This window comes from Apis florea, unplaced genomic scaffold (genome assembly GCF_048593485.1).
Source record: "Apis florea isolate Af1SG1 unplaced genomic scaffold, ASM4859348v1 contig_3696_pilon, whole genome shotgun sequence".
NCBI lineage: Eukaryota > Metazoa > Arthropoda > Insecta > Hymenoptera > Apidae > Apis > Apis florea.
This window is the reverse complement of record NW_028256809.1, coordinates 3401380-3421782: the sequence shown is the minus strand read 5'-3', so window position 1 is coordinate 3421782 and position 20403 is coordinate 3401380. Positions and strand designations below refer to the sequence as shown.

The following is a 20403-nucleotide window of genomic DNA, read 5'->3' as shown; positions in this document are numbered from 1 at the left end:
TTCGAGATGCGATTCGAGGGAGGGAAGTACAAAGATAAAAATTTTTTGGTCGATTTTGGATAAAGGAGAAGGAAAGGGATGATTGGATGGATTTAATTCTATTGATGACGAATGTATGATTTGTTTTTTCGTATCATTGTGTTTAGAATTGATTTCTCTCTTAAGATTTATGTTGCGATTGGAAAGGTGATTTTCGAATTATTATTTTCTTATTATTTACTTTGTTTAACTCTCAATTTATATCTAATACATCAACACGTAACGTGCTAAGTTACAACAAATTTTAAATCTTCCAAAATATTGACTTTAAACTTTTATCCTTTACTTTCCAACATCATAATTATCGTGAATCTTAACACGGTATATTCATAAATCGTTTTTTTTTTTTTTCTTTTTGTTTTAAATTTCCTCTCAACATCTTAAAAATATCCACTTATAATTTATATCCCATGGATGTAACGTTTCAATAACGTTTCATAACCAAATATTCTCGTTAAATCATCCTCAAAAAAGAATTATCAATTTTCCACGATATATGCCAAGCTATTTCATTTTTACACGAACATTCATATCCTCTCTTGTGGACGGATTAATTTGTCCAATTAGCCGCAATATTCGATGCGGAGAAGGAGGAAGCCGGTCGTGGTCTCCTCCGACGTTTAAATCAACAAGTTGGCTTAGGGGGCTGTAAGTTATAGTGATTAACGCGGGGCAATAATGTTAGCCAGCTTCCTCCATTACCCCAGTACGCTCGAGAGATTTAGGGTCGTCGAGATGGCACCTCTCAGAACCGTTAACTACGCCTTGGATCCGATTTTTTCCCCCCCTCGAGGAGGCCACGTTGCCCCACGGGGAATCGTACACCCTCGCGCACGAGGCTTGTGTGTTGTGTGAGGATGAAAACTGAGTTTTTTTTCTTTTTTGCTTATTTTTTTTTCTTTCCAAGGAAAGTTTCTCTTCTAAGGCGCGATCCTTATTACCTATTTCGTCGCTTCTCCCCTCTGTATAGTCGTGGAATCAACAAGTTTTTGTGGAGGGGAGTTTTTTGAAAGACCTGTTCCCTGGGTTTGGGATCAGGTGGATTTTTTTTAACCCCCGATCAACCTGTTTTTAATCTACCTGTTTTTTTCATTTCACCGAAGCGGTATCGATTGTTGTTAATCGACCAACTTTGTAAAAATCAGTTTGAAAAGCCACTATAATAATAATAATAATGTAGATGTGTTAGATTCGAGCTTTTCTTTTTTTTTTTTTTTTAGAATTCTTTTCTTTGAAGATTCAATTATTAGACAGGTTAAACAAGTTACATAGAATCAATAAAACACGGATAATAATAAATTTCTAAAATAACATTTATTATGTTGTTACATTACGTTAAATTAATAATTCTGAAACATTAAGACGTTACTTTTCATGATCAAAAGTCACTAGAAAAGAAAGTATCGTGCGTATTTTGAAAATCTGGCGTGCACGCCGAACGATTCTCCCTCTCGAAGGAACTAGTCGAGGGGTTCTCGAAGGTCGTCGTGGGCAATTCCCTAGAGGGCCGCTTCGTGGGGTACCTACCGTCTGCCCTCGTCGAGGACAGGTACATCGAGGGTATTTGTTTTCACTTTGCGCTTTCGAGGCACATTCCAAGGCAGGTGGGGCAAGCGTGCTCGTCAAATCTACGGGGAGAATACCGTACCTGCTGCAGGAAATGATTTTACTTTTATGAAGACGCTGGCTGATCCTCTTCTCCGCTGTGTATATTCCTCGAAGTAAGTTTGTTGTTTTGTTCGTTCGTGCAAACAGTCGCCTCGAATAAATTTTTCTACATGCTTGTATCGTAAAATGAACGGCTCGAGGAAAGCAATCGCAACTGAGTAAGTTTTTAAGTTTTGTATTTACGTGTGTATAATTTCAACATGTGTTCGTACGTTGTCTCTGATTCGTTCGAAACTCGCATGAATTCGAAGTATTGTATTATTCTTTTTATTAATTTATTAAGTTATTATTGCATGTATTGTATTTTTAATATTGGTGAATTGTATAGTTGTTTATATTACTAGTAGATTTTGTTTAAAATTACATTGATTCTTATTAAAACTAAGTTTTTAAACGTGAAGTGAGTTTGTAAAAATTTATATATATATATAGATACAATGTGTAGTAAAATGAATTGATTTTTAAATTCAAAATTTAAATATTATTTTCTATCTATCAATTGTGAAAAATTTAATTTCATTTATAATTATAATATATTCTAATTCAATTTACAAATAATAATCTATTTATCATCTATTTATATCAAAACAAATTCCTCCCAAAAAAATCTACAAATCTAACGTCTATTAATATCTCAATATACACACAGTCTGTTACATTATTAATTTTATTTTACTTTAATATCGATATAATTGAATTAACTATCCTCCTCGTAAACCATATATTATCTATCCAACATCTTGTAACAACCCTTCGAAACGTTGATCCTGTCTAATGGCCCTAACGCGTTTCCTTTAATTTTCAAAATTTTTTTCCATTTAAGAAAATTGAGGAAACAGATAATTTTTCCGCATAAACGGAAACCGGTCTCGACAGATATATATCCTCTCTTCGTTTCATTTACGATCGAGAATTTAAAATGCTAGACGTCAACCTGCATCCGTCTGACGACTTCTGTGTCCTTGAAAAAAGAAAAAAAGATCGAGTCTTCGCCCTCGTTATTCCTCAGGATGGAGTTTATAACCGGTTCCTAATACGATCGTCGAATTCTAATCGATTCGAGGCCACCCTCTCCCCCCCCCCCTTTCACTCTGATTTAAAATCGTCAATCTAATTGCTCGTGTTGCAAGATTCTGTGCATGTTGTGTTGTGGAAAAGAAAAGAAAAGAAAAAAAAAAGGAATTCGATCTCGATAATAATGTGAAAAATTATTTTAAGGAATTAATGGAAATTTAAGTTGACATAGATGGATGAAGATATTTATTCTTCGAATTTTTCTCCAATTATTTGTATGATATATTTATCCCGTTCGATATTGCGAAGGTCGGTAATGACAGGTTTTATTAATCGGTTCCGCCGATTTTTAATTCTTCATATTTTTACATATCGAATTGTTAATCTAAAGAAATACTCGACGTGTTTAAATGTAGACTATACAAATTCTATTCGGCCTAATATAATTTTCCTTGGAGTTATTTCGTTATTATGCCTCGAACTTTATGCTATACTCTTTGAAAAAAATAATAACTATCCTTTATCCATTTTTTCTTCTATCGTTTAATCGTCATTTTTTGCAACGATTCGTTTGCAAAGCAAGGTGTCAAGGATAATTTTGTTTTTCTTTTTCAAGAAAAAAAAAGGAAACGACAATGTCGTGTTGTTCCATTCTAAGGTCCAATCGGCCGAGAGATGTTAGATTATGCAAATATCCATGGCGGGATAAAACGGATGAAACGTTGGTTTCTGGCGTAGCTGGTGGCATTAGACGGGCGAAATGACACGATCTTGATTAAAACGCCATCCGCACGGAATACCGATTCTATCTATCCACGGACGTTTTCGCGGACATTTTAAATAATAAGGTTGAAATGGTCGAGGCAGCTCGTTGGCTAGCTTAAGGGCGAAATGGTAGGCGGAGAGATTAGTTCAATTCGTTTCTCTGATTGCTCTGTCGCTTCGGGTTGAAGGCGAGTTTTTCTGGTTTATTAGCGGATCTAATTTTTCCTTAGAGCTTGTCGAATTTAAAGGAATGTAAGGATAGTTTTTAACAACGATTTAATACATTCGTTATTAAATATTTAATAAATTCAATGTATTTAAAAAATTCTTTCGTCTCGATTTAACTTTTTCCGAATCATTCAACTTTCCCCAAATTATTTTCCAAAGATATTCCAATTTTACCGGACAGAAATCAATTCAAGGACAAAGATAAATAACGTTCACCTCCGCCAATTCTTCTTTATCTTCAATAATTCACCGCTTCCAATACTTGTAAAAGATTTCTCCTCGTTCCTTCTATTCCACTAGCTCGGATTCATTATCACGGTAGCCGTTGAGGATCGGCTGTGTTACGTAATCCCGCACAGTATCAACATCCTGCTCTCTCATCTGGAGGATGATCTTGGTGGAGAGGGTCCAAGGTAGGCCGATATCGCGCCTTTTCACGGCTTTTTCATTAGCATATAAATAATGGCTGAGGAAAGGGGAGATGAGTGATGTTCTCGCGATCCTCTCACGTGCAGCGTCTCTCCTCTAAAGGGAGAAAGGAAAGGAAGAGAGGAAGAAAAAGAAGAAGAAGAAGCTGGACACCGCGGATGAAACAGTAGTGGTGACCCCCGGGGCTGCATGCAGCTCCAAACAAGAAGTCCCTTTTCTGACGTCACCGGCAGGTGCACCCAGAAGGCCATCCTTCTCCCCTTGTCGCCTCCTCTCTCTCTCTCTCTCTCTCGTTCCGCCCCTTCGGCCTCTTGTCCCTCTCTCGCGCTCTCGACCGTGTAATCGTACTGATTTCATGATCGAGATACCAGGTTTCCCTCCGTGGATTTGGTTACCTGCTTACATGACGCTCCCCTGTTTACGTGTTTGTTTTACGGTGTAAGGAACGGAGCCCCACTCTCTTCTTCCAACTCCTCCCTGATTTTTGGAATAAAATAATGCCCTATTAGATTCGATCTCTCTCCCCTTCTTCTTTTAATTTAGTCAGTTTATTTTTCTTGATTAAGATTTTTTTGCTAGCTTTTTACTACGAGCTTTATACTGTTCTTGTATAACTTGAATAAATATCAAGGTGTTCGTGTTGCGTTAAATTTTCGACTTTTAAATAATAAATTTTGATATTTCTATTGTCGATTAGAGATGTGATGAATATATTCGAATTTCTTTTTTTTTTTCTCTGTAGTTATTAACGAGAATACTTTTCATTTATAATGTTTAATGATAAAGTATAAAAGAATAATTTTATAAACAAGATAATTGCTAACGATTATTACGCTTGTTACTCTTCGTATCGAATAATTATTATAATGGATTGTATTATATTATAATAACGACATGATGCTGGAACGAATGGAAGCTACGATGGAAGGGGGCACGAAAAAAATTGGCCAAGGCCGCTACCAACCCTTTAAACTCATACTGATCGAATCTCTCGAGGGTATACCTATATCCATTGTGATCAGAAAGGATACAATTACCTTTTGTAATAAACGAGAAAAATATAAAAGGTAGTTGAGTACGTGGTTGGAATCTCTTTGTTCTATTTAAAAAACTAAATCTTACAAGATGTGTACGAATGTTTAAAATGTTTCGTATCATCTATTTCGTATTGAAATCTTGTTTTATTTCTGGAGTAAATATAAATTAACAACGTGATCGAAGATTACATTATTCTTAGACAGGAAAATCATTATTGAAATCATTTTGATAATCGACTACATATTGATCTAGAAAAGATTAGATTAAGGTATTTTAATAGGCTCATTAAATTTCGATGACTTTGTACTTTTGTATTTTTACCGAAAGAGAGAGAGAAGAGAGAGGAATCAAATTTGGTACAAGTTTGGTTTCTTTTTCTTTCAAAAACGAAGAGTAAGGCTCGTGATGAATCATAATTAGAACTTACGAATGACCTACTATTTTTGATTATTTCGATCGAAATTGAAATATTTCTTCTAGATTAATTCCTAAAAAAAAAAAAAAAAAAAAAAAAAAAAGAAAAAGAAAAAGAAAAAGAATCGAAATCAAACGTCCAAAGTCCATTCGAAATACTTCTATCGTTCTAAATTAATTCCTAATTCCTTGAAAATAATATATCTCGCAAAAATATAACAACCGAGAGGGATCGAATCGGGATTAAACGGGATCCATTTCGACCCATAAAAGGGTTAGAAATCCGGGGGGGAAATCCAGGCGTTGAAGTCTCCATCCTTCTAATCGGGGATATTTGTGAACCGATTCGACAAAGCACCGCCCTAATGACCGAAACTCGACTCGAAAAGGATGCGGCGCCCTTTTAAAAAAATATTTAATAAGCAGGAAAAAAGCGTAATACGGCCGAGAGCTACTATAAATTCACCCTGTTACCCAGAGGCGAGGGCAGGGAGAGGGTAAGGGGAAGAGAGAAGATAAAATTCCAATTACGAAGATCTCTATCTCGAGGTAGTCTACCTGGCCTCCAAAAACGATTACCAGCGTCGTAGAAGCGAGAAACAAAAAAGAAATACGGTAGTCCGTATTACGGGTTATTTTTCGCCCGCGGCGAAACGGGAGACCATTTTTTGTCTATCCTTTCGGTCGTCGGTCTTCTTTCTCCGGTTTTTTTTCCCCCTTCCTCCTTCCTCTCACCGATATTACGACGAATTTTATGATCTATATGATGTACTGCTTGTCGTTATGCTTTTTCTTCGGTTTTTTTTGTTTACTTTTTTTCTTCCAGCGAAGTTGTTACACTGGTGTCGTGTTTCACTATTCCGTGTTTTATTATAATAGCCGAATATTATTCTCCTCTATTCACAGTTTTTTCTTTCCTTCTTTCTTTCATTCTTTCTTTTCTTTCTTTCTTTCTTTCTTTCTTTCCTTTTTCTTTCTAAATTTAAAATGATTGATATGTATGCACTTCTTAATGTTATTTTATATCGCAATTAGAATTCTTAATGAAATTTCCCAATAAATTTTGTCCACAGGTTCGTAGATGTGTGACAAGGAGTGAGGACATTCAACTTTCTTCGAACACGTGCACAAATGGGTGAGTGTCGTAATATTTTTTTCCCAATATCCGATAATAAAACTATAACTTCTTGAAATTATATAACAATAATATTTTTAACTTGAATTATATCCAACATATCCAAGGATATATCGCGATATTACATCGATCGAAAATTATAATTATTAATATACAAAATCGAGATATCGATATTTAAATTATAAATATTCACGAGAACCAAGGAGTATTAAAAAAAATTTTCCAACAAATGTATCGATAAAGATCGACACCCCCAGTCATCCACAATTTCCTCTCTCTTCAAATCGCCGTTATCCAAATCCTTCCAGCCATCCTGCCCAACTTAAAAATCCTTTGTCCCCTTCTATATACCGGAATTTCCAGCATATAATAATAACGGACCCTTTTTCCCATCCCTTTGAAACCTGCCATCAATCCAACCAAGAAGAGAATCGGGATGCAATATTATTCAAAATCACGAAAATCTCCGATGGAATTTCCTTATTTTCTCCTCTATTCAACCCCCGTAGATGCATATCTTACCAATGGGTTCAATGGGTCCATCCGTACGGGGTAACCGTTGTTTGCTCTCCCCCCTGCACCCAGGTAAAAAGGGTCAAACCTTTTCGACAAAGGTGCACACGTGTGCACCGCCAAGGATACGTGTGGATACCTCTCCTCTCTCATTGGACAACGAGGGAGGGAGGAGGAGGAAGAAACGTTTCTCTATCGGGGGGAGGGGAGGTGGAAAGAAGAAAAATTTTTCTGTATCCCGCTTCTTCAAGGGTTGCTCCCCTTTTTTTTTTTTTTTTTCGTACGGAAAGACCACGCGGTGAAACGCGACCAATCGCGTTGTTGTTCACTCGCGGCGGAAGAAAATACGATTTTCGCAGCTGTCACATGGACGGCATGTGCACGCAGTAGCAGCCTTTCTTTCGCTTCTTCGTTCTTCTTTCTTTCGAAGGGATTACCACCAGGTGTGATTACCACGCGTTGTAAAACTTTTCGTTCGGGACGATTGATTGATTTTTTTGTTTCGCGCTAATTATTTTCGTTCTTTTTCCTCTCTTTGCACTTGTCGCGGTGAACTTGTGCTTAGAACGGTTTCTTTTGTGGCTTGGTAACCCTTTCACAGGTGAACCCTTTCCCTGGCTATTGTTACACCCAACAGCTTCCGCTAACCCTTTCGGTAGGCGGCCAGGTAGGAAAAAGGTGGTTGGAAATTTGGGTTAGGAGATTTGGGTTTGGGCAGGTTATTAACGGGACGTAATATTACGTTTTGTTCTTCGAATTCGAATTTCTTTACCGCTCTGTCGAACAGTTTGTTAGTAACTATTTCATACACACTTTGAAATATTTGGAATAATTGTTTTAAGAAAATATAACGAAGAATAGGTAAAATTACGAGCTTATTATTACAATTTTCATTCAACATAACACTAACACTGCGCATTGATATAAAATGATTCACTCCACTCTTTAAATATCCAATTTCACTAATTTCGTCTTCACTCTATGTACGCTTGATACAAACAAGCGAAAAGAAAAAAAGAAAATTACAATTTTATCCAACACTTTGCACCACAAAAGAAATAACCCCTGCGCAAGTTCGAACGCGTTTCTTTTAGAAGAAGCCGTTTCTCGATACGGAAGACCGTGCAAAAGGGAAAAGGCCCCGTTTCGAATCGACCTGCTTTTCATCATGCGCACAATTCACTTTTTAACTGCTCGCCGAGAAACGTGTTCGAACTCGCTGCTCTCCGGGATAATAAAAAAAAAAAAGAAAAGAAAAAGAAAAACGACTGTTTAACTTCCGAGATGGTATCCGAACCGCCTCACCCACTAACCCAGTTCGCCGTTTACCCTTTTACCAGCTGCGCTGCGATTCAGGGTGGATTACATTATCGTATCGACGATTCGTTTACACACATTCGTTTTACGATGTGTGTAAGATAAAAAGGAATGAATCGTGGTGGGATGAATTGCGACGAATGAATAAGTTGTACGTATTTCTGTTGCACGTGAGTGACGTTTTTTTTTAACGGGTTTTTTTTTTCTTATGCTCGACGATTGAATCCAAGTGTTATGTTTATGTTAATTTTCGACGTTTTATTTTTTACGAGTTTAAAGCCCTGGTGTTTTTATTGAGTAGGAAAGGAGATACTTGGAGCTGCGTGTACAGGTGTTTGATAGATATATATATACGGTTATTCGCGTATTTGCGAGAACGTTTTAGCGGGGATTTATTGAGAGGAAATGGCGCGTGTAACCTGAATTGTGTTTTATAGGTTTGTCAGACGCGAAATGATGATGAGTCGATCCAATCGAGATAATATTTCGTAGATATTCGTAATATATATATATATTTATTAGCAATGTAAATGAATTACTTGAAATAGACGTAAAATTAGATTTTTGGATATTGAATATTTCATCAACAAGTGCATTGAACAATGTCCACAAAGACAAAATTATCTGAGTTATATTGAAGTGATAAAAATTTGATTGTGCGTACGTAGTGAAAAAATTAATAGAAAAAGAGACGGTTTTTTCTCTATTTCTCGAACGAGAAGAAAGAGATCTGTGAGAAGAATCTTGAACAAGTTGAGACACGTTTATCTATTATGCGCATTGAAAATCTACTTTTCGCGCTGAATTACGTAAAGTCGGGGCACTCGGAAGAAAGAACTCGGAGCAGCTGCCTCCTCGTGCAGGTTCGAACCTGCACGAACTTGCATCGACCTGCATCAACCTGCATCGACGATTCTATCTGTTTTTCTTTTCGATGCAACGAAAAGTGTGTTGCGATTAAAACAAATTTAATGTGCAAATTATTCCTTAATCGTATTAAGATATCAATGATTCTTGATAAATTTTTAAGCCTGTAAATAAGCACATTTTTCTTCATATATTCATAAAAACAATGCGTGCATTGATAGAATTATATCTAATCAGAAATATAATTTTATAAATCGATATTGCCCATTCTTTCAATTCAAAACAGTAAATAATAAACATAGGAATTTTCTCTTTCCCTTGAAAATAATTTGTTTGAAGAAATTTTATCATTATATCATCAGGAATCACCTACAAGAATTCTCCATCTCCTCCATTTCTAGAGTGTTCAAAAAGGCATTTAACATTTCCTTAAGAATTTTCTCGACAATTCAGTCACGTTTTCTTCGACTAAATACGTAAAGGTGCATTTTTCGCGGTGGATTAAACGCCAGACCAAGGCGTTCGAAGATAGCATTTCCAATCGATCTGCTTCTCTAAAAACGTAACGTAAAGACTCCACAACGTTCGATTCGAGACAGTGTAGAGAATGAAACGAGGAGCGTCGAAACTGGACGCACATAGATCACATAGAAATGGGTGTCGTCCTGAAAAATCTTTTGCCACCCGAGGAAAGGATCTTGCCGGATGCGAGGGTTTCAGGGACCTGCCACGATGATTCAATGGCAAATCTAACGTGGGTGAGCGAAGGAATCTCGTGAAAAAAAAAAGAAAAAAAGAAAAGAAGAAAAAAGTTTTCAAAGGTTTCTAACTCGCTCGCTTGATGCAACGACACGTATCGATGAATGGCGAATTGTGAAATGCAACGGGTGAAACGTTTGGATAATTGTTAACGATTGATTATTCAGTTGACAGTTTGGGGCGACAGTTTGCTTTGGACTTGGAAGAAGAATTATTTTTACGTTGCGATTCTTGAATTGAAATTTTTATAAGGCTACTCTATTTTTAATCAACGGTTAAATATTCTGATAACATTAACCTGGATAGATTAATCCTCTCTCAATGTTATGCCAATTCTTATCTCGAACGAACATTATACCATTACGAATTATAATAATACGACTCAAATCGATCGATCTTATTCGATCCAAACATCGTTTCTCCGCATCAAAATCATTCACTCGAAAGTCAACATAAACTCGTCCACCATAATGAGAAAGAAAATCTAAAAATCCTTACTATCAAACATTGCTCTGTACACGAAATCGAGAGTCTCGACAAACTCTCTCCCCTCCCTCTCTCCACCCTCTCCAACGATAAATTGAAAAAGGAATCGAAGGGAAGAATTTCTTAGTCGTAGGAAGCGGAAAAATCCATTTTACGATTTTTCTCTATTATCCTCCTAAATAAACAAGTCTCGCGAGTCTTGCACACCTATGTAAACATCGAACAGGCCGAAACGGAACTCCCCGATAGAGGGATTCATCGATCCATCGAGATTCATTGGCAGAATAGAGGAAGGAGAAGAAGGAGAAGAAAAAAAAAAAAAGAAAGAAAAAAAAAAGGAAAGGGGGTGGATTGTGAAAGAGATTGAGAATGAAAAACGCAGAAAGCGGACAGAGGGTGGTGGATGCATTGAAGGTCGTAGAACCGTGAATCTGGCTCCGGGGCACGGAGATCCATTCTTAAAGGATTATCGTTATAAATTATACATTTCCCGTGTTGGACGCCCGGTGCATCCAACTGGCCGCCATTTTGTCGGATGACCGGTAGCAGCTTAGAGATTTCTATCGTTGGATTAACGCGGACCGTGTCATCGTGGTATCCTGTCTATTCGATTTCGTCCATGATGGGGAGAAAGACTCGCGATCGACCCTTTTGCCCGTTCTCTCTTTTTTTTCTCTTTTTTTTTTTTTTTTTTTTTTTGGAATGGCGACTATTCTATTCTTCCGTGCTCTCGTGACCGGTCGACCCGTGGGGTGGACTCGAGGGGGTGAAACATGATCCCATGGCCGGCTGTTACTGAATTTTTTTTTTTTTTTTTTTGGAGGTTTTGGGAGAGGTTTTAAGGGAAGCTTTTGAAGTTTCCTTTTTTTTTTTTTTTTTTTTTTTTTGAGGAGTTTTGACTGAAGTGGACGCAAGAGAAGTGGTTAGCTTTAACGCTTGGAATTATTCGAAATTTTCTTTTTTTTTTGTGGCATTTAAAATTTGATTCTTATATTAGGTGATTATATTAAAAATTTTCGATATCAGTCGACGATTGATTTTGGTAATTCTATACTTGGGAAATATACGTTTACAGTAAGTAAATATATTTTTTTAAGGAAAATGGAAAGTTTTACTTTAAGTTTCATTTTGCATTTTTCGACTACGAAGTGAACAGGTAAAGGAGCTCGTTAAAAATATTCTTATTTAAAATTTAAACCTCTGCTTCATTTTCATCAAAAAAAAAAAAAAGATATCCTATCCATCTATTCCTACGTTTATCTCGAAGAATTACCCATTCTATTTCTCGTTCCTCCCAACTTCGATCGATTCACCATTTACCCAAAGACGGGTGATCCAATGGTATCGGGCCCACAAAACGCCCGCCACGTCCCCCATTTCGATTCTCTCGTCGACTTCTTCCCCTTCAACCACCGCCGCCCATCTCCACCTTCCACCTCTTCAGATCCCTCTTTTCCCGATTATTGCGAGAGCCAACAGCCGGCCAAGGCCCCCCCCAATCTTGTTCACCGACGAAACCATTTTCGAATGGTTGGTCTCCATCCAAGGTTACAATGACTTTTCGCAAGAGGAAGGAACGCAGTTTCCGCCAGTTTTTTCTTTTTTCTTTTCTTTTTTTTTTTTTCTTTCCTTCCTTTGGCGGACAAAATGTAAGCGCCAGAAGAAACTGTTCGAAACGGGCCCCCTCCCCCTTCCCTCCTCTGGGCCCCCCTGGATCCCTTCTCTGGAAGAGGGTCCTGTGGGCGGAGCGGTCTGCCGAGAAAAGGAGCTCGTTTCGAGGATCTTCGTGGTTCAAAAGGGCTGAAATCGAACACGTGCAAGGGTGACTCAGAAAGCCGGTCAGAGGAGGGCAGAAGAGGAGGGAGAACTTTGCGATAGAATGCAACGGAGAAGCACAGGGGCCCTTGTTTCGTAGATCCTTGCGAGAGATAGACGCCGCTTGTGCACCGTGGTTCCAGTCTTTTGTTTTCCTTCCTTATATTCCTTCGATCCTTCATATATTAGATTTTTTTTCTTTCTTTCTTTCTTAAGAAAACGTTTACGTTGACAGACATTGCAATCTGTCTGTCTAACGTTGGATTGTGCGACGTTTAAAAATTTGATAGGAAAGAAAAAGATTAATTTATTATATTTTAGGAAACATCGAGACAGATTAACTAATTATTTTTTTTTACAAATAAAGTCTCATACTTATTCGTACGTGTCATTGCGATAAATTAAATATTCCGATGGAAATGAATATCGGACAATTGATTAATTTCTTTAACCATTTTGCATATTAGAATTTAATCGGCCACATGAAATGGACAAAATGAATCGAAGGTACAGTTTTAATAATCATTTATCATTGAAAAAGTATTTGCAAAGTAAGAAAACGGGAGAAAAGGGAACAGTTAGAATTTCACAAAAAAATTTCTATCGCGAATTAAATATTCTCGCTTCAACGATAATATTCCTCCACGAATAAACACACGCTTCCGTCCAAAACACGTTACTTGTTCCGCAACAATTATTTCGAGACCGCTTCATCTCGATACACAATAAAAAAACCGTATCCATTAATCCGTTTCATAATACGCGATTATCCGAAAACCGATTTTCCTCGAGATAGCTGTAATAGAACAGCGTTATGTTACCTGCAGGCTGAATTAAACGAACCGACTGCGAGTTTTCTTTCAAGCGGAAATTCCTTTACTTACTTCCTACGCAGAGAATAGAAAAAAAAAAAAAAAAAGAAGAAGAAGAAGAAGAAAGGAAAAAGAAAAGGGAAAAATTATTGGATAAACGGCGGAAACAGAATTACGCAGGCCTCGAAACTATTGTTGAATTATTCACGGCGAGCAGAAAATGGCTCGTTCGAAGGATCGTGAAAAGCGGAAGTTGAGGATCGAGTATCCTCGACCGTATAATTCGTGCATATTGATCAACGAATTTTGAAAGAGAGTTGCGTGGTTATTGAGAATATTTATTTTTTTGTCGAATGATTCGTCGTTTTGGATGAAAATAATTTAGAAGCGTCGTGCGAGTGAAAAGTTAAATCCGAGAAAAAAAAACGATGAAATATTATAGATATCGTTGCATTGTGTTTTTACTCACTATTAATTGATTAGTTAATTGAATTTCTGCAAAATTAATTAATTTAATAAACGATATAATATTTTTGCGAGGAGCGGAGAAAAGCACGTTCGTTCTGCTTCGCGTTCGAAAGACGACTGCGTGAAATCGATGTCAAAGTTGATCGATGTTTTGATTTTCTGTCGCGATTTATTTAAGCCGTAACGTTCCAATATTCTGGTTGTAACGTTGTTATTAATTATTCATGGGATTTATTTGTTATAATAATACGTTTCTTTATATTAATACATAAAAATTATATAATTTTATTTAACCATTTACACATTTAAAATTATTAAATTTTTTTCAATTTAATCTTTGCATAGAATTCATAGAATTTATTTATTACAATAATATATTTTTTATATAATATAAAAATATTGATAAAAAAATATATAAATGCTGTAAACATTAAATTTAAAAAAATATAATAATTCAGGTTATTTATTTATGCAAAATTAATTAATTTAATAAACGATACAATACTTTTGCGAGGAGCGGAGAAAAACACGTCCGTACTGTTTCGCGTTCGAAAGACGACTGCGTTAAATCGATGTCAAAGTTGATCGATGTTTTGATTTTCCGTCGCGATTTATTTAAACGTTCCACATTGTAACGTTATTATTAATTATTCATAGGATTTATTTATTACAATAATATGTTTTTTTACGTTAATATTTTTAATTTATAAAAAATATATAATTCTACGTTATACAATTTATACATTAAAAATTATCGTATCTTTTTCACAATTTAATCTTTCAGGATTCATAAAATTTATTTATTATAATAATATATTTTTCAATGTATAAATTGTTACGTAAAATTATATATTTTTTATGTATTAATGTAAAAAGCATATTATTGTAATGAATAAATCTTGAATAATTAAAAATCATTAATAATAACATTACAATCACAATGAAACGTTACGGCTTAAATAAGTCGCGACAAGAAAACATTGATCGACTTTGATCTTGACATCGAAAATATCGATTTAGCTCAATCGTCTTTCGAACGCGGAGCGGAACGGACGTGTATTTCGTCGCTTCTCGCAAAATTATTTTATTAATTTTTCACGAACGAATTAATTTTAAAATTATTATATTATATTTTTTTCAATTCAATCTTTATAGTTATATTAATATACGTATTGTTGAAATTTACATTCCAGATTAAAAATTATATAATTCCTCTCTGCACGTTTTATAAAATAAAGAAACAAACAACATACAAGTTGTTACAAAATTTGAAAAAAATTAAATATTGACCATTCCATTTCCAAGAATTCTTTCGAAACAACACGCGAGGAAATTTTTTTTTTTTTTACGATTCTGTATAATGATACAGAGAAGTTTCAAACGAAAGAAATGTATAAGAAAAAAAACGGTAATACTGATTTTCGAGAAATCCACGATAATCATTAACTTCGAATAAGGGAGATCCCTGTGATGGGCCATGTTGTTCCTTTTTTGTGCTCTCCCTTAAGGATTTATAGAGGCACTTGTTACGTTACACGTGTTCTAATGGCGAGTTAGATCTGTTACGAAAAGGAGGAGGAAAAAAAGACAAAAGTTGGCTGTGCTGGAAGTAGGTTAAATTTCGAGAGATTCCTATTCGAAATCTAAATGATAGATGATGATGAGTTACGATGGAATTGGATTCTTCGATTTTTCAATCAAATCAATTTATCTGTATATAAATTATCGCGAAATTTTCATACCATTTCCGTTGTTTAATACAAATCATTGATTGATTTTTTCGTAATATAATTTATCTAACGTGTACAACTTATCACACAATTATAAATTAATTATTTTTATTAATCCTAATAATCGAAGTGAAAATTGAATGCTGTTTACGATTTGTATATAGAAAAAATCAACTCGTGCCACTCTAATGTTCTGTGTCTAAAAAAAAAAAAAAAAAAAAAAATATCACGGTAGCTCGAACGAAGCTACCGATAAATAACGTTTCACAACTTCGAAAAGACTTGGAGGAGAACTGGTGGATGCTGGACAATGAGGAAAGCGGCGACTGATCTGTCGTCACGGAATATTAAGGGCGGCGTTCGTTCACGAAAGAGAGGAGGCAATCCCTCTTTTACAAAAGTGCCGCCTCTAAATGGCGGGGAGACGCAAGAAGCAAAGACAAGTCTGGAATCGAAAAGAGGCAAGAAGGAGACGGAAGAGAGACGGCTTCAGAGGTGTCGTGTAGGGAAGAAAGGCTCGAAAAATCGGCCGATTTCAAAAGGTGAAACGGGGACTGGATAACAAACCGGAACGGGTGGTCCCATTTGGAATTTTTGGTGGCAAAGCTGCCCTTTCTCCCCTTTTTCTCGCATTCTCCTGGTCGATGGCCCCGCGGAAATCGGCGTGACGCGATCGTCCTTTCGCGTATTTTTCCCCCTCTCTCCGAATTCGTTTCATTTATATTTCGTTCGTCTCGAGCGAACAGAACCTCGATCCCCCTTAACAATGCAATTCACGTAGAGATAAATCCTTGGGAGGAGGCCGTGGGGAATCGAAGGCTGCACCTGGACAGATTCCTTCGGAGGATCGCGGAAAATAACCGCGAAAATTCAACGGCGAACCACCGTGTCTACTCGCCGTGGAGAATTATTTCGATCTAGAACCGATCCCGGTTAATTCTCGTATTCTGGTGGTATTCGGTCGATGTGGGTGGATTGGGAACAAGTGCCGAGGCGAATTCAGGTGTAAGCCTCGTAAACAGGCTCGTTACGTCGTCCTGGATCGAGTTAATCGAGGGGATGGAGTGTTTGGATATTGGATCGGGAATGGGACAACAATACTTCGTATCGATCCTGTGTAAATTTGCTTTTTCGTTCAATTTATATTACTATTATTTATCGAATTCTGACTCTTTATCCTACAGAAATTTAGAACGTGATCCTTTTACTTTAAACGAGCCAATTTTTGTATATCCATCAATATTATTTACCTTCTCGTATATTTACACTTCGAAAGTTTGGAATTCAAGAATCGATATAAACTCTACGCAGCTGTGACGAAAATCCTTTTCCAAATTCCAATCGAGAATTCGAACCCCTATTGTGCAAATTTGTTGATGTTACTTTTTTTCTTCTTTCCTCGATGCGTCTCGTTCATCCATGCGTCAAAGTCCACACCTCGTCCACACCGCGAGTAATCTCTCCACGCACCGAGCTCTTTGGAAATCGTGTCGTTAAATTTCTTCGGTGGCGCGTGAAGATTGTCAGAGTTAGGGGGGGCTCGTGTTTTCCAAATAGCCAGGATTTCGAGGACAGGTTCGGTTCAGGTTCTCCCTTGAATTTTCAAGAATAACGCGTGATCGAGCCGTTTGATCCTTGTAAAGCAAGAGATCGTCTTTAAGGGGCAGCCCCACGCATGACCGATTTCTTTCTCTGTTCACGGCTCTTTCGATATTTGGCAAAACGTGCAAAAGCTCTTTTCGCGGATTAACCGGCCTCCCGAAAGTCTTCATTCAGCCTATCCTTAAGACGGCTTACGTGTTGCTCGCTTACGCGTGATCCTCGTGTGCTTTGGAATTTGTTGCATTTTCAATTTATTCTTTCGAAGGATTTTCTCTCTCTCTCTCTCTAGCTTCTGAAAACTGATCCTATGAAAGAAGAACGCTACATGCACACTCCTCCTTATCGCTTTCTTTACAAAGAATAACCGTGCATATTGATACACTTCAATCACACATATACACAAACGTTTCTCTCCCGCACGAAATAATTCAAAGTGTTAGCATCGATGCAATAATCCTGAACGTGAAAATCTCCGTTCCCAAAGACACAACAATCGACCCATCAAAGACACACTGTACGCATCGTATAAATCATCGATCCTTTTCGCTCGGAACGCAATATCGGAGGGGGGCAAACTTAGGAGGATCGAACACCTGCACCCTCGCTTAGTTAGCCCGCATACGATCCTTTTTCTCGGTTGCAAAGGGGGCAGATCCCCGCCCACAAGTCCCGTGGGGCCCCCGTAGAAACCGCGCAGCGGTCCCAATTTACCGACACGCCATCTTTCTTCACACCCCTCCTCCCCCCTCTTCCTTTCCTTACACGCGGAAAGGTTACCGTTCCAAACTAATTTGGACCGGTCCCACCGGCCGGAAGTTGAGTTTTTCGGGGATGATCCCTCGTCAGAAGTCAGCTCTTTGCCCGCCAATTAGCGATCCTCTCCGTTAAATCACGCCACTTCCCTCGATTCTTCTTCGTCGTGATTATCTCTCTTCGATTTAACCGCCATCGTCCGCTCGAGTTGTCACTTCGAGATGCGTTTTTGGGATAATTTGTGCAACGTAGTTGGTTTGTGACAACTTGAGTTGGGTTTAATAAGTAAGACGGTTATAAAAATTTCAGAAGTAATCCTTCGAGATTCGTGTTTTGTTATCGTGTTCAGAGAGTATCTTAATAATATCCAGGTTTAATTATTTCGAAAGATTTTCTGTAAAACGTATCGTCACTTAGTATATAAATGTACAATTGGAAAATATTGAGATTGGAAGGGAGAATAAGGGAAAAATCGAAACTCGATCAGAGACACCAGCGCTTTTTTGAGGATTCGAAAGATGACGTAATTCTAAGGAGGTCGAGTATCATTATAAGCCGGCTGTGTGCACGCGATATGTATGCCCTTTTCCGAATCGAGAACAGGCCGCCCTTCACCTCCCAAGGTGATCTCGCCAGTAAAAAGTGTCCGGGCGGGCGTTAAAATCTCCTCGCCAAGGGAAGGACACGAATGTCTTCACTCGAGGCGAAGATAGTGAAAGCAGATTTCTTTAGCCCCGGTTATTTAGATAGAAAGTGTGGTGAACGCGCCACTTCAACAAGGCGTCGTGCCCCCATCTAACCTGGACAACGTCACTCCACCGTTTTTGCTCCCCCCCCTGAAAACGTGTTTCACCCTTGACGAAACGCAAGAGGGCCATTGAAGTGTTCCAACGAAACACGTTGCCATGTGATTTCTCTTCGAGGCTTTACAGATAACGAGTGACGAGTACTTTTTCATGGAACGCTTGCGCCCGCAACGTGATGGATGGACGAATCGATTCTCTGATACGAACTACTAATGGAATTTCTCCCTCTCTCTCCTTTCTAACAGGCGATATGGATTTTATTTAAAATGTTTCATTCGTAACTAAAATCTCGTTAGAAGCATTAATTAAAAAAAGACCTCGTTCTACGAAATACGTGATCGTTTCCCGAAAGAGGAATAAAATCCTTCTCTCCAGACGAGACTCGCTCGTCTGACTCTCTGTCGATATGCAAAAAACAAAAATCGGCAGCCGTTGAAACCAATCTCCGATCCCCGCACGCTTTAACGTTGCATCGCTTTTTTGCGAGCCCGAGACCACTCCCCGTTGACATTATCCACGATCGAAGAACTCCCTTTTCGTCGAAAGGGAGCCAGCAAAAGCATGCAAATAATAATCCAAGTCTTAGACCCACATTTTCAACCGTATATCCTTTCGTCCAAGATCCATCCTTGGCCTCTTTCCTCTACGTACCTTTTACCACACTTTTATTAACCGCTCTCTCTCCTCTCTCTCCTCTCCTCTTCTCCTCTCGTGGGCGAGTTCGAGGTGTGGCGACAACGAGGGGTTCTCGTTGAAGGGCGGCGGCACGTTTCTCGTCCGTGAAAAGATGGGGGGCTCTCGATGGGGAATCATCGCGGATGATCGAGTCCGGGAGCGTCGAAAATGACACCAAAGGCCTGTTAATGGGCCTGATGAGGCACCACCCCGCTTCTGGTCGCCTGTCACGGCCGCTCGAGATTACAGGGCGGGAGAAAAGAAGGGGGAGAGGAGGTAGTTGACGCCATTTTCATTCTCCTCGCGGCGATCTTGGAGAAGATTGGTTCGAAGCGATGGTTTGCCGCTGTTCAATTATGCTCGAGGGTGTGCGCTTGATTATCGATCGTTGTATGGTTAAAGTTATCGAGATTTTGGTTTGATTAGTGTTTGTTTGACGAATGTAGATTCGTTATTTCAACGCGCTTATTTCGTCTAAGTATGATCGATGTCGATAATGATATAATCGATAGATTAAATGTCATCATTATGCGTTACAATTATTTAAATTACCATGGATTCTTCTTCTTCTTCTTCTTCTTCTTCTCTTCTGTGTATTCTTACTTTCATTTTTTTGTCATACGACAAGCTCGATGTTTCTACAAAATCGTGAACAGAAGGTAGTTTAGATAAAGCTCTAAAGGTAGGTGAAAAATGCATCTGCTTCGAGAATATATTACTCTACTGAATAATACGTAACAAGTATCCTCTGAAACGAGGAGTGATCGAAAAAGGAACACGTTTTGGGCAAAGTTCGGTCGAAAGAACGGCGTGAATCGGGGACACGCTTTTGTCACGAAGATCTAGTTCCGCGTAATTTTTAGATTTTCGGACCCTGTTGCTGCGTTTCGTCCAGGACAATAACGATTGTTGTTAAATATTTTCGTCGACAGGCACATCTTTGTGAAAATCGCCCCTTTGTCGCGGTTCACCTTGGATGAATGCAGCCAGCCCGAGGCAGCTCGTTAAGTATTCGAGGCAGTGCTCGATCGATCCTCTTACGACTGGACGACACTCTTGGTCGTTTTAGA

General features: G+C 38.0%; 1 protein-coding gene across 2 annotated transcripts in view; it reads left to right on the top strand.

Moving 5' to 3' along the window:
* LOC100868848 (tubulin monoglutamylase TTLL4) overlaps window positions 1-20403 on the top strand; it is a 162408-nt gene that overhangs the window by 45568 nt on the left and 96437 nt on the right. For both annotated transcript variants that reach the window (XM_086914650.1, XM_031919104.2), the window contains exon 4: window positions 6669-6730. The gene's annotated coding sequence lies outside the window, so the exon portion shown is untranslated. The remainder of the gene's footprint in view (window positions 1-6668; window positions 6731-20403) is intronic.